The sequence below is a fragment of the Montipora capricornis genome, chromosome 1, assembly GCF_036669925.1.
Source record: "Montipora capricornis isolate CH-2021 chromosome 1, ASM3666992v2, whole genome shotgun sequence".
Classification (NCBI taxonomy): domain Eukaryota; kingdom Metazoa; phylum Cnidaria; class Anthozoa; order Scleractinia; family Acroporidae; genus Montipora; species Montipora capricornis.
In genome coordinates this window covers 8,464,124-8,476,623 of record NC_090883.1, presented here as the reverse complement: position 1 = coordinate 8,476,623, position 12,500 = coordinate 8,464,124, and the positions used below count along the sequence as shown (strand labels likewise).

At 39.1% G+C, this 12,500-nt stretch overlaps 1 pseudogene; it reads right to left on the bottom strand.

The window, feature by feature from the left end:
* Positions 1-7,121: 7,121 nt before the first annotated feature.
* The window catches only part of LOC138056543 (uncharacterized), a 5,454-nt pseudogene continuing 75 nt past the window's right edge, over positions 7,122-12,500 (bottom strand).

The following is a 12,500-nucleotide window of genomic DNA, read 5'->3' as shown; positions in this document are numbered from 1 at the left end:
TGGATTTAAGTTTTTTTCTTACATTTCAAGTTATTGTGGAACGTTTGGTTCCACGTTAATCTACCACTGAAATCAACATTACCAAATTGTAAGATTAGAACTTAGGACTGGAACATAGAACACACAATTACGGAATTTAGATTTTTGAGCATTGAGAGAAATGGAGTACAGATGTTGTCTTCTTGTCTTCACCATGGCAGATTTAAACAGTTTTCAAGGAACAAGTGTCTTTTTGTCTTCGCCACAGCAGATTTAAACAGTTTGCAAGGAACTAAGCCAGGATTACGGTAAATGGTCAACGCACATGAAGCAGAATGGATACATCAACTTCTGCTCTGTTAAAAATTACATATTTTTGCCATTTCTCAACTCGAGTAAACCGCTTCTCTCTCCAAAATACTTTTGTAAGTATATTCTTCACAACTTGATGCGGTATTCTACTCCTATATGGCAGTCTAAACTCCACAAAATTGGAAAGCCGTACTCATCGACTCTAGTTCTTTGTTAACGTGCATGCATTAATGAGCTTTGACATGGGTCTTATTCCGGCCCTGGTTCTTCTTTTGTCATCACTGGTGGTCTGCAAAACAGCATTAGACTATCCCACAAACTCCTCTCAAGTCCCCCAAATCATGTTGGATTCTTGTTATCGCCATTTCTGGCCAGGGAAGTTTTTAGTCTGGTAATCCATGTATTTGCATATTTGCTTCTTTGTCAAACCATGTTACCGGCCATTTAACAATCTTGTCACGGTCCAACGCAAGCCTTCTATTGTTATTACTTCTCATGACTGGTGATACGGGCCATTGTGTCAATCCTGGCCTGTGTAAATTCCCTTGCGGGTCTTGCAGTAAACCCGTCAAAGAAAATCAAGCTGCAATAGAATGTGAGAACTGCTTTCTCTGGTATCACAAACACAGATACACCAATCTACAAAATCATATAAGGCCTTTCAAAACAATTCTGGCCTTACATGGATTTGCGTTTCGTATTTGTTTCCAAACTTTGCCACTACATGGTTTTCATCGCTGATCAACTTCACCTCTGCAAACGACTTCTCAGCCTTGGAGAACGTCACGGAAACCTTTCTGTCTTCCCCTTTTTGTCCACAGATGACATCATCTCCTGTTATCCTACGAAACCATACATCAGATAAGAATGAAAGGAACAACATCACATTTTTCTGTGCTAACATAAACGGCAGTAGGGGGAAAAAGTTAGAACTCCAATCGTATCTAGAAGTCGAGAACCCTGATATTGTCGCCTTGAAGGAAACAAAAATCGACGAGTGTGTTCTAGACACTGAATTGTTTCCACTGGAATTGGGCTATGCTGTATTCCGAAAGGACAGGGTGATTGGCGGTGGATGTGTTATTCTAGCTATTAAATCATATCTTGACCCACTTCAATGTAACAGCATTAATACTGAGAGCTCTGAAAGTTTATGGGCCAAGATGCGACTGAATGGTCAACAATATTACCGTTGTAGTTACTATAGGCCTCCAGACCAGCATTATTCTGAGCTATCAGCGCTACATGAACAGCTCACTGACGTTTGTAAACTTCATCCAACTGACAACCCACTGGCTATTCATGTGATGGGTGACTTCAATTTCCGTTACGTGGACTGGGAAACGGTTACCAACAGGAATGTGATCACCTTTCCCACAAGTGAAGCAAAGACCTTGGATCTCTTGATGACCAATCGCCCGGGGCATGCATCAAATATTAGATCACCAGCTAAGTTCAGCGATGACGATGCAATTGGCTGTTCACTCACCTGTGCTACTCCAGCTCAACGCAAACCACGCCGTAAGGTTTACCTGTACGCCAAAACGGTTTTTGACAAAATCCGCGCTGACATGACTCAACACAAAGATGAGTTGTTTCAATCTAGCTGTAATGATAGTTCTGTTGAGGAGGACTGGTCGGCATTAAAGAATTGTTTGCTGAATTCGATCGAGAGGATCATTCTGTCATAGTATGTCAGTGGCCGTGATAAGTTGCCTTGGTTATCACCATATTTACGTCGCCTAATTCACCGGAAACACCGCCTTCAAGCAAAATTCAAAAGTACAGGCAGTGCGAGGCTTTGCCACAAATGGCGCATGGTGACAAGGAAATTGAACTCGTGTCTCCGTGTTGCACGTAACAACTATATTAATAGCGTCACCGGGGATGTCAAATCAAATCCCAAGTAGTTTTGGAAATTCATCACTTCTCAACGTAAGGACAGCCAGTCTGTGTTGTACATAGATTGACACTTTTTTCCGTTCTGTTATTGTTGCAGTTGATTTGTTTGATTATTAACTTCCGGTCTCTTTGCGACGTCGTTGATTTAGAACTTAGGGTTAGTATTTCAATAGCACATGCTTTAAGTTTTTCGGAGTCGCATGATAGGAGTCATACGGAGTTTACAAGAAGTCGTTTGGAGAAATCAGGAGTTTTTTCTTTGGCTTTCTAAGCATCCGGAACACAGATCAGATGTAAGTAGTTTTCCTTTTTTATTTCTCGCTTTCAGAATTGTAATTTCATGCTCCATTGTGACACATACAATCGGCCATTTCATTGGTAGTTTTTACCATGAGTGATGTACCAGCGGCTCAGCCCAAATCAGAAAGAAATATTAAAATCATTTAAAACTGTGTACCACTTGTGGGAACGCGCCACCTTATCAATCACAGAATAGCCATCTCCCTGAATCTGACCCTGAGAAGGCTTCAACTCTAAACCAGCAATTTTGTGATAACTTCTCATCTGAGGACACTGTATCAATCCCGCTTTTAAAGCGAAAGTTCTCCAATATGCCTAACATCCAAATCACTGAGACTGGGGTCTTCAAATTACTTGCTAGCCTTAAAGGGGCTAGGTCACGCTATTTTAGGTAATTTTGTTTAATTTTGTTAATTATGAGCTCTAAACGTCAAATTGGCAGAGGAAGAGTCTTTCATTTGCAAAATCATGGCCACATAACAACTAAGAATGATTTTCCGGCTTTGTAAATGACATTTTGATATAGACTGATATAAATTTGAAAAAAGGTGGGCTGACATTTTTCAAATTTACCCAAATTCAATCCATTTCAATCCTCTCCAGTTTTGTCCATCGATGTCCCTTCTTGGCTTCCCTGTGTTTTGTTAGAGTTCTATAGTTTTGAACAGTTATTTTGATATTTTAGTTAATTCTATGACCATTCGATCAGTACTGAAATTGCTGAAATTGCATGACCTAGCCCCTTTAAGACATACAAGGCTGCTGGTCCCGATAGCCTACACCCCATAGTCCTTAAAGTGCCACTGTGACGAAATTTCACATTTCTTTTCCTCTTTTTTTTTATGCAGAATAACTTACCGTCATGTACGATGTCCTTTCACCGATAAAGAAAAAAATAAAGTTTTCCTTCAATAAAATTTGCCGCTCGAAAAGTGAAAATTTTCGTCTGCCATTGCTCGAAATTAGTTCCAGTTGAGCCCGCTTAATTTGCAGCGGCCTCTCTAATTGTGACGTCATATTCCTAACGCAATTGTTGAACGCTTGATTTCAGTCGGTTTTTGGCTATAGTACTTGCGAAATGTCTGTCGATTCGGAAGTTCAATTTGGGGAAAGTTTGTCTGAAAGCAGTAGTGAGGGTTGCTCTGTGTCTTCAGAGGCTAGCTTCTGCTCAGCAAGTGATTTCCAATCATACGATGACAGTGCCGAGCCAATTGCCACTGAAGAGGAAGCTACGCAGTACGGTGAACAAATAGCTGTAGAGGAAGAAGAAGAGGACATGCTTCTCAGTCGATTTGCTGGCGAGACAGATCTACCAGACTGGTATTTTATTTTTTCTTTGTTTTCGATTCTTTCTGCTCTTACCGATCCGTCTACTTTTGTAAAAAGAGCTAATTTTGATCATGATTCGATCTGTGTCTCCCCTAATTAACAAGTTGTTTTTAGAAATGTTTACACGATTAAAATTTCTGTGCCAAAGATAAAAAAGATCGAAATGGTATTTTTAGGTATTTCAAGTTTATGTATATATTTTTGGTGTCAACTGTAATGTTATTGTGAATCTACCCTGTCATATGTTTATAGGTGCAAGTGTGAGAAATGTTTGCTGGAGGTCATGAAGAATGCAGATGCTGCATGGAGATACATAGATAGATGTCGGGAGAGGATGGGACAAGTTGAAAAAGATGAAGAGTGTGTTACTTCGCATCCAGGGTTTGAAAGTGTCTGTCTGAATCGTCGGGTTTTGGCTACTGCAGCAATAGGGCTTAAAACGAAACAGAAGAAAGCCTATACCACATTGTTTGCTGAACGCAACACCACAGAGAACAAGTAACCTTTTATTTGTTTATGTTTCAACTAAATTTGTTTTGTGGTATAAAATGGCTTCATTTGCAGTGAGTACATTGATTTACAATAAATATTTGGTTTTCGCCCACCCAAATTATTGAGCACAGGTCATGTGGAGCGCACTTTTTGATTACATTTGTTTAGTGATTGTTTTACTGAGCCGCTGTCATGCTCTAAAATATTGAGTTCATCTAACAGTACAGTTGGTTTGCTTATCAGTTGTCTTTTTTTTGTCACTTACAGATTTCTAAGATCAGTTTCCTACAGGCAGTTTGTCTGAATGTAGGGTCCTCTAACAGGATTCCCCTCCCTTGTTGTGTTTATAATGCCATACAGAAAGAGTTTCCAATCCAAGATGATGAAGACTATCATGGCTACGAGGAGAACGATTGATTGGAGCCATAGTTTATACCAGGAAAGTAAAAAGCATTGTTATACGTTTTCTGATGGGAGGAGAATGCGTCACATGCCGTGGGTTAAGACTCACCAACTCCCTAGGGAAACAACTTGAACTTTGGACTTACACGTGATCAGGATGTGCACCTTGAAACTGCAGGAAATTTGTGTACCAGTCAGCCTGATGTTAAAAAGCCATTAAAGTAGGACATCGTTTCTCATTGGAGATGGCATTCATTATTCAAGAAAAGGGATTTATAGTTGCAAGAACATATCATGCAGATTAAGGGAAAATATCAACATTTTGTGTCTCCAGGCTTTTGGTTTGGCGCCAAAAATTGGTCGCTCACGTTCATCAACTTGCTCCTCGATCGCGGTCGCCAGGTAGGAAAGTATTTGTGTAATTTACAAGGAAATACGCTGTTCCTGATCAAGTCAAACTTAGAATGTATTAGAACAAGCCAAACATTAGAACAAGCCAAAGGAACTTTAGTATTGTCCATATTTTGTTAGCTGCTCAATTTTGCGCGAGCAGCCAGTGTATGCATTGGTGTCACAGAAATCATTTTTTCAGAGTTTTTTTTTATTTTTGAGTCGGGAGGTACAACAAAACACTTAATGACTGGCCCGTCAGGAGACAATGAATTTTGTTTCCCCTTGACCTCAATGTTCTCCTCGGCTTCGCCTCAGGGAACATTGAGGGTCATGGGGAAACAAAACTCACTGTTTCCCTTGTGGCCAGTCCTTATTAACATCCTGGCAACAATGAGTTTGGCTAGTTATCCGATGATACCTAGGAAAGACTGAAATCTGACACATTGCTATGATTTGTAAGGAAAAAGAAGGCGATCTGGGATAACCAATCCCTGGGGAGTCACCCACAAATTCTGTAAGTGTTCATTCCTTAGTCTCAGGATAATACGCTCATGCCAGATCTGATATTGGTGTGCATGATTTACAAGCGAGTGTGCTATTTCTTTCTCATTTCCAATTTTGCCCCCAGTATCCCATGATAGAATCACTAACTTTTCATCCTAAGGAGTTGGGGGTGTTAGCTGGTAAAATCTGAGACAGTGGGAAACCCCAAAACTTTGAGTTTAAGAGGGGCAACAGCAGGGTCTGAAATTACCCCTTCCTAGCTTCTAGTGCTGCCAAAAAGTTCATACTGGAGATCAGAATTCTACGATTGGTCACCAGTGGGGGAATAAATATATTCAGGACTATGTCACTGTCATATCTCATTGCCAAATTAATGTTAAGTTTGATTTTGGCTAAAGCGATTACCCTTTGCCAACAGCAGACTTTACATCTTGACTAGGAAAAATGTTAGCGTTTTCAAGTCTGTCAGGTATCTGATAGCACAGATTAAAAGAAGACCCCAACCTGGATGTTTACAAAATTAAGACTGGGAAGGAATTTGGAACTGCTCCGAAAACAGACATAGACCATGCACAACCCCTATTACTGTCATAAATACCAGGGGGTATTCATGTATGCTGTTTGTGTGCCACTACACTGCCCTTTGGTCTGCTTTTACCATCGTCTTTTGTTTAAGAGCCTGGAACCGTATGTTTACTTTCGCTAATAAGAGCCCCATGACGACCTCTGTCGCGCCATTCACAGTATTTGAAGTTTGCGAAAAACTTGAGATGTTCACTAGCGCTGCTTTCTTTTTTTGTACCTGAAATAATTAAGCGCGACAAATATTTGGGAAAGCACTTTGACCTTACAAACTTTTATTGCGAAGAATTTTCGGAAAGGTCGGAAACTACATGTACGTCTGCATAATTATTTTCTCCGTTGACGGGCATCTTGGTATGTCAACAATCCAAACTCCAGTTTCGGCAACGAAAAGGTCAAAATAACGATCAGGGGTCAGCTATGGGATGACAAAAGTTCCACTGTGTTTCATTCAGTGAATGCGAAAAGAAATTCAAACTTTGTTGGCTCATTTTGAAACTCACAATGACCAGTTGACAATGCTCTTCAATTCAAATGTTCTGTTGAGTACGTGGAGTTGATCACAGGAATTAAATATTCATTTTATCGTCTGTCTATTGTTTCGTGGAACAATGAAAATCACAGCTAAATACGAGTTTGAATAACAAAAGAAAAAACGCACATCAAATGCGCGTTTGGAAACGCGCATTTAAAAACGCGTGTGCGCAAAAAACCTGCGTGCGTTTTGCGTCTGCGTAGGACCCTTATTTCTGGTCTGCACTGTAATATGCTGGGTATGTTAAAACTGACAACTTATATTAAACTTAACTGGTAGAATGACAACTACATAGTACATGCAGTTTTCAGTGATGAAAGCCCTGCAGTGGATATTGATATTAGGTTATATGTACACGATGCCATCTTGTAACCTTTGGTTAGTTGCTATGTCACAAACCTGAACATGTTGGGGGACATATGACTGTTTGTTTTTGTAATCTTGATCGATATTTTGTTTTAGCTTCCTCTTTATTTTCCTTGTCTGCCAACATGCTGTGAAGAGCTTCAGGGATTTGATTATTGATTTCATCCTTCACTGCTTTTAAGTCTTGTCTTGGTGTGGTCATCAGAGTTTCAAAGATATCAGCAACATAATCTGAAATAAAAAAACAGAATGCAAGAAACCTGTACTTAACAATATTTAATAAAAAAGTACTATTTTGACTTGAAATATTTGTAGCCTCATATATGCTACTTTAAGATTACCATAGTTTGGTTCCACTTTCATTTCTCTCACTGTTGCCTCACCATCTTTGAATTTTGGATATGTGACCTTGAGCTTAGGTTTCCCATGGGCATCAGCTTTGCTCTCCCTCTTTAGATTGAAGTTAAAGTGGATAGCAGCAAGGATCGTCCTGGATAATAAAAGGGTCACATTATATACATGTTGTAGTATATTAGTTACGTTTTCTAAGTAAGGCACATTTGAACTGCATCGCAACAGTCACAAATCAAGAAATGATGTGTCCAACAGATTAGCCATAAGTGTATGTTGGACCATATTGCCTCTTAAAATCAAGCTGCTGAGCACTTATGGTGTTGTGGTTAAAAAAATAATATTACTTCTAAGGAGGACAAACTGGATAAATGTAATGCAACTCATAATAGGATGTTTAGTAATGGGCCAAAGAGTTTACAGTAACTAGATTGATGTTATCTAAGTGTTTTAAAAATGTGATTGATGTGGTTCACCTCAAACTTTCACTCTCCCATTTCAGGTTGGACCAAGTCGTTTCCCACATGATAATTTTAAAGGTAAGCACTTATACATGTAAATACACACATACTGATGAGTTTACATGAAGCTTCCAAAATGTTGCAGAGACAGAATCCCCTGAAAAATCTTACCTACAACGCATTCCCAGATAAGAGTATGCCAGCATTTTCATAGCTAATTGATTGACCACAGAGTGGTAGCCTTCAAGAGCACTTGTCTGTGCATTTGGGGATGACTGCTCATTTCCTTTTTACATTGCTTAGTGCTTCACAAAGCTTTTCATATGCAAGGGAACCTGTTGGTGTAAGATGTGCCACCTTTTAAATAAAGCCAACACTCAATGATACATGTAGGCCAACTTTGGCAACTGGACACACACTAGTAGAAAGTATTAGATTAACTTTGATTGATATGTTTTTGTGTGTTGTATGTATGTTGCCACCTTGGTCGGAGCCATTTTCACTTACTGTGAAATAACATTTACATGTAACAATATTATTACTATTAGTAAGAAGTACAATAGTAAAACTAAACAAAGAGAAAACAATGGAATTAGGGCCTGCAACAATGTGACAGTTCAATGAAAGCCCCTCTAGTGAAGGTTCTCTCTACAATAGAAATTTGTTTGCCAGTTTGCAAGCATTGTATCAAAGAGGGCCTCCCACCTTTAGTTGATGTTGATAAGCTTTTATAATGTTGCACGGAGCACCTGAAAACTTGGGAACAGTATGTTGACTGTATGTATTTATGTATATGTAAGGTATTGCTGCTCATTCTCCTGCTAGCACGCAGTTGGGGAAACAAGAGCAATGCTTTTATGTATATATATGCGTACCATTGGTCAACCATACACGTGGGCTGGTTATTGGGCCATGTGCACATTTGCTAAACAACTGGCTGGGGAGATCCTTGTGTTTGTTGATTATATGGGAGAGAAAAGCCTTGAATTTGGCAAGTATGGCTTCACCTAACTTTGGTTGAGTAGAGGTCACCGCCCAATAGTAGGCTTTCCGCCATCTCCCAATTACTTCACAGCCTTTCTCTTTGCTTAATTTAGAGAGGATCGTTTGGATCTCTGCAACACAAAGTGCAAGATGTTCAGCATTCAATATTTACTGTAGGTGAGGTGTTATGTCATGTCTTTCCTGCTATGATAAAATGTTGACCCTTTGCAATTTAGGAGTACCAAACAGACGTTTTTTTCATTTTCAAATATCTGTTTTAGTTCCAGAGATGTGTGAAAGCATGTGACAGTATGCAATTTAGGGAAACCGTAGACCTTACAGTTTATAACTTCAGACAATACACCTGTACCTAAAAGTCACATTATGACACAAGTGTCTCAAAATTGTTTTCACTCTTTTCAATTCCCCTTAGGTGCACCTTCAATGTTTAAAAACACCAAGCTAAGAGCCTTATAACTATAGTTGCCAATCATAGAAATAACGTACCCATACCAAATGTGAAAATGGAACTCAAGTTATCTACATACTAAAGTAAAGAATATATTATTCGATTACTTTTGCTGATGTGCCACAAATCGAAGAAGTGATCAATAACTGGCTTTCCTAACTCTTTGCATTTCCTAGGACACTCCTCTCATCCACTTAGTAATCAATGTGTGGCGGTTAGGAATTCCATTTTCGAGCTGCTACCGGCCTCATTTGCCTGGTGTAGAACAATAACTTTTTGCACCTTTTTTGGGCAAAATAGTTATTTTACCTTAAGTTAATCTATTCCGAGTAAATTAGTTGTACTGCAGAAAGCATCTACAGTTTCTACAATAAAACAAGTGTTGCCAATGGTACAGAGGCTGACAATATGGTGTTTGCTTTAGTTAAATTGTGGTATTATATGCAATTGAATAGTATCAGATATGCTTCTGATAGTATATATGTTGTAGTTTGAAATGTACTTTAGGTCAAAATGATATCAAGCTAGGTCAAAATATTTTGAATTAGGTTATTTTGTTTCAACCTAGGTCATTTTGTTTCAACCTAGGTTATTATGAACTGTCTAAAAAAGGGTTTCCCTTTTTTTTGGGGATGTAATTAAAAAAAATGGGGCCTGGATTTTTAGGGGGAATAAAAAAGAATGCACCTTTCCGTTCTTCGTTCACTTACCGTCTCTCCCTCTCCTTCCCCTCTACGGTCCTTGCTTACTACCAACGGACTGTGCCTCTTACCTTGAACTTTCACAACATTCCATGCCGCTCCAAGGATTCGAACCTTCGCACCATAGGACATCTGAGATTATGTCTCCTCTGTATTAACCGCTAAGCCATCGAATCAGCAACTGAAAGCGTCTAGATGTTTTTCTACCAATGAGTTTAAGCTATTTCCAAGCCTTCACAACAACTACCATTTCGCACATGCGTAAATAACATAAAGTGAGACTTAGAAACATTTCAGATCATACACAGTTAAAAGGCCGAACATAGAACTTTGTGAAGAAGTTAAAGGGTCCATAGGCTAAATTTATCTGAAGTACAATGAAAAACACTCTCCAGTGCAACTAAAGCAAAAAATTGTTTGAAAGAGGTGGACTCCTGATTCTGAAGAACAAATAGTCAAATATTGTGCGAATTAAGTTTTGTTACGTCGCTATGCAAAATACACCTGGTCCAGGAGGAACAAGGGATCATTTCTAGTCATGATATAACAAACCGATTTTCGCCGCAAACACAGCGTTCCCACAGTGAAAAAAAGATGGTGGCACAGGCAAATAGAACAACAAAAGATAACCTTTACAGTTTAACCAAAGAAAAAAACTCGTCTCTGAACCACTGGTGTCATCATCTTGGAGAAACCGCTTGTAAAAAAACACATAACCATTCACAGAACAATTGGCAAAATGCTGTATGAAGTGGTTTTTGGAATCTCTCTATAACACTTACAAGAGCCTACAAAATGGCTTCTAATCAATAGATTATTAAACCCTTTTTCCTGACTTTTCAAAGTTTTGTTTTTACTTGCCTTTGATTAATAAGAATTCAAAGTAAGCAAAAGATAGAGGAAATAACTAAGCAAATTAAAAATCAACAGTACATCATGTATGTGTTTCATCTCTTCTATTCCTTGGACAATAATTCAATATTGTTGCCCTCTGCCATCCTAAGGAGATTCATCAATGAAAAATGTCCTAAAAAGCTCTGAGAAAGAAAAGTACAATCGGTTATCATGCATTGTATGCCTAACCTCAATCTTAATGCTAACCATGTAAAATCAGTGCCTAGCCTTAAAAACCGTTGGGGTTTTATAAAATACTCATCTAAGCTGCACTAAGTTCATCCCCTTTCCTCTATGACCAATTTACTAACCAATATATTACATGTACTTACTAATAATTGATGGGTTTTTGCTGATGTTTCCTACTATCAATTTCAACCTAGCTTAAAATAAAATGACCTAGGTTGAAACAAAATGAGCTAGTCTGGTTGCAAATTAACCTAGGGAACAAAATGACCTGCAACATATACATGTACTGTTGACGTTTTGTGAGGCAATAGCCATAAATAAATGTTGTAAATTCATGAACCTGTCCCCGTTCTCGAAGCATGAAGGCGCTGTAAATATTGCACTCGCCTTCTTTATAAAAGTCAAATGCAGAAAAAAAAACCCAGCTATCATTGTATGCTGCGAGATTAAGTATCATGATGCCCAACAACACAATACACGTACACTTCTGCTGGTCTCCCCTTCTGCTCAGAACAATCACCGTTAGGCCCTGCCCCTCCCACTAAGAGCCCTTACAGGAGTACACGTTTTTTTTTAGTGCATGTTGAGTTCCAATTACCTGTAATAGAACAATGTGGATTATCAGACCCACAGTGCAGCCGAAAACTTGAATATGTCCCATATTTTGCCGAGTGGCCCCTGCTGTCGTGTCTGTCATCATCTACTAGCATCACCTCTTTTCCTTTTAATGACTGCAAAATCTTCTCTTGGTATGTCCGCCAATACTTGGGGGAAAAGGAGGTGCCTCTGATGGTAGTAATATGCTGGTGGACGGTATACAAGCAGACCCAAATGCCTGAAAACCAGGAAAACTTTGTTGATTGACACTCCTGCACACAGGATGGCGAAACTCAAGAGCAGATTTCCAGCAGAGAACTTTCCAAGCATGTGAGGCTGACTGTCCCATTTGAACAGGCCTTTACAACTGCTACAGCTTGACTCGATAGTCAATATGGTCCCTGTCTGAAGCACAGTTAAGGTAGGATTTGTTGCAAAACAAAGATTGCAGTACTGGAAAAGGAGAAGAATTTTGGACAGGAATACGATTGCCTTTGGTTCTTCTCTAACATTTTTCCCATCGCAACTCAACCTACAAAAATAAGGAATATTTCTGTTACTTTTCATTTGATTAAGCAGTTGCTAGACATTTATAGTACAGGTAATTACATTATCTCTGTAAATAATTCATTTACCCTAAATAGTTTATCTCCTTCCTTGGTGTATGCCTGATCCACTTCCTCTGGAGAGTCCTCATCGCTTACTTCATTGCCTTCCTTGTTCCGTTCCTCATCTGACTCTTCCATATCAACGTCGTC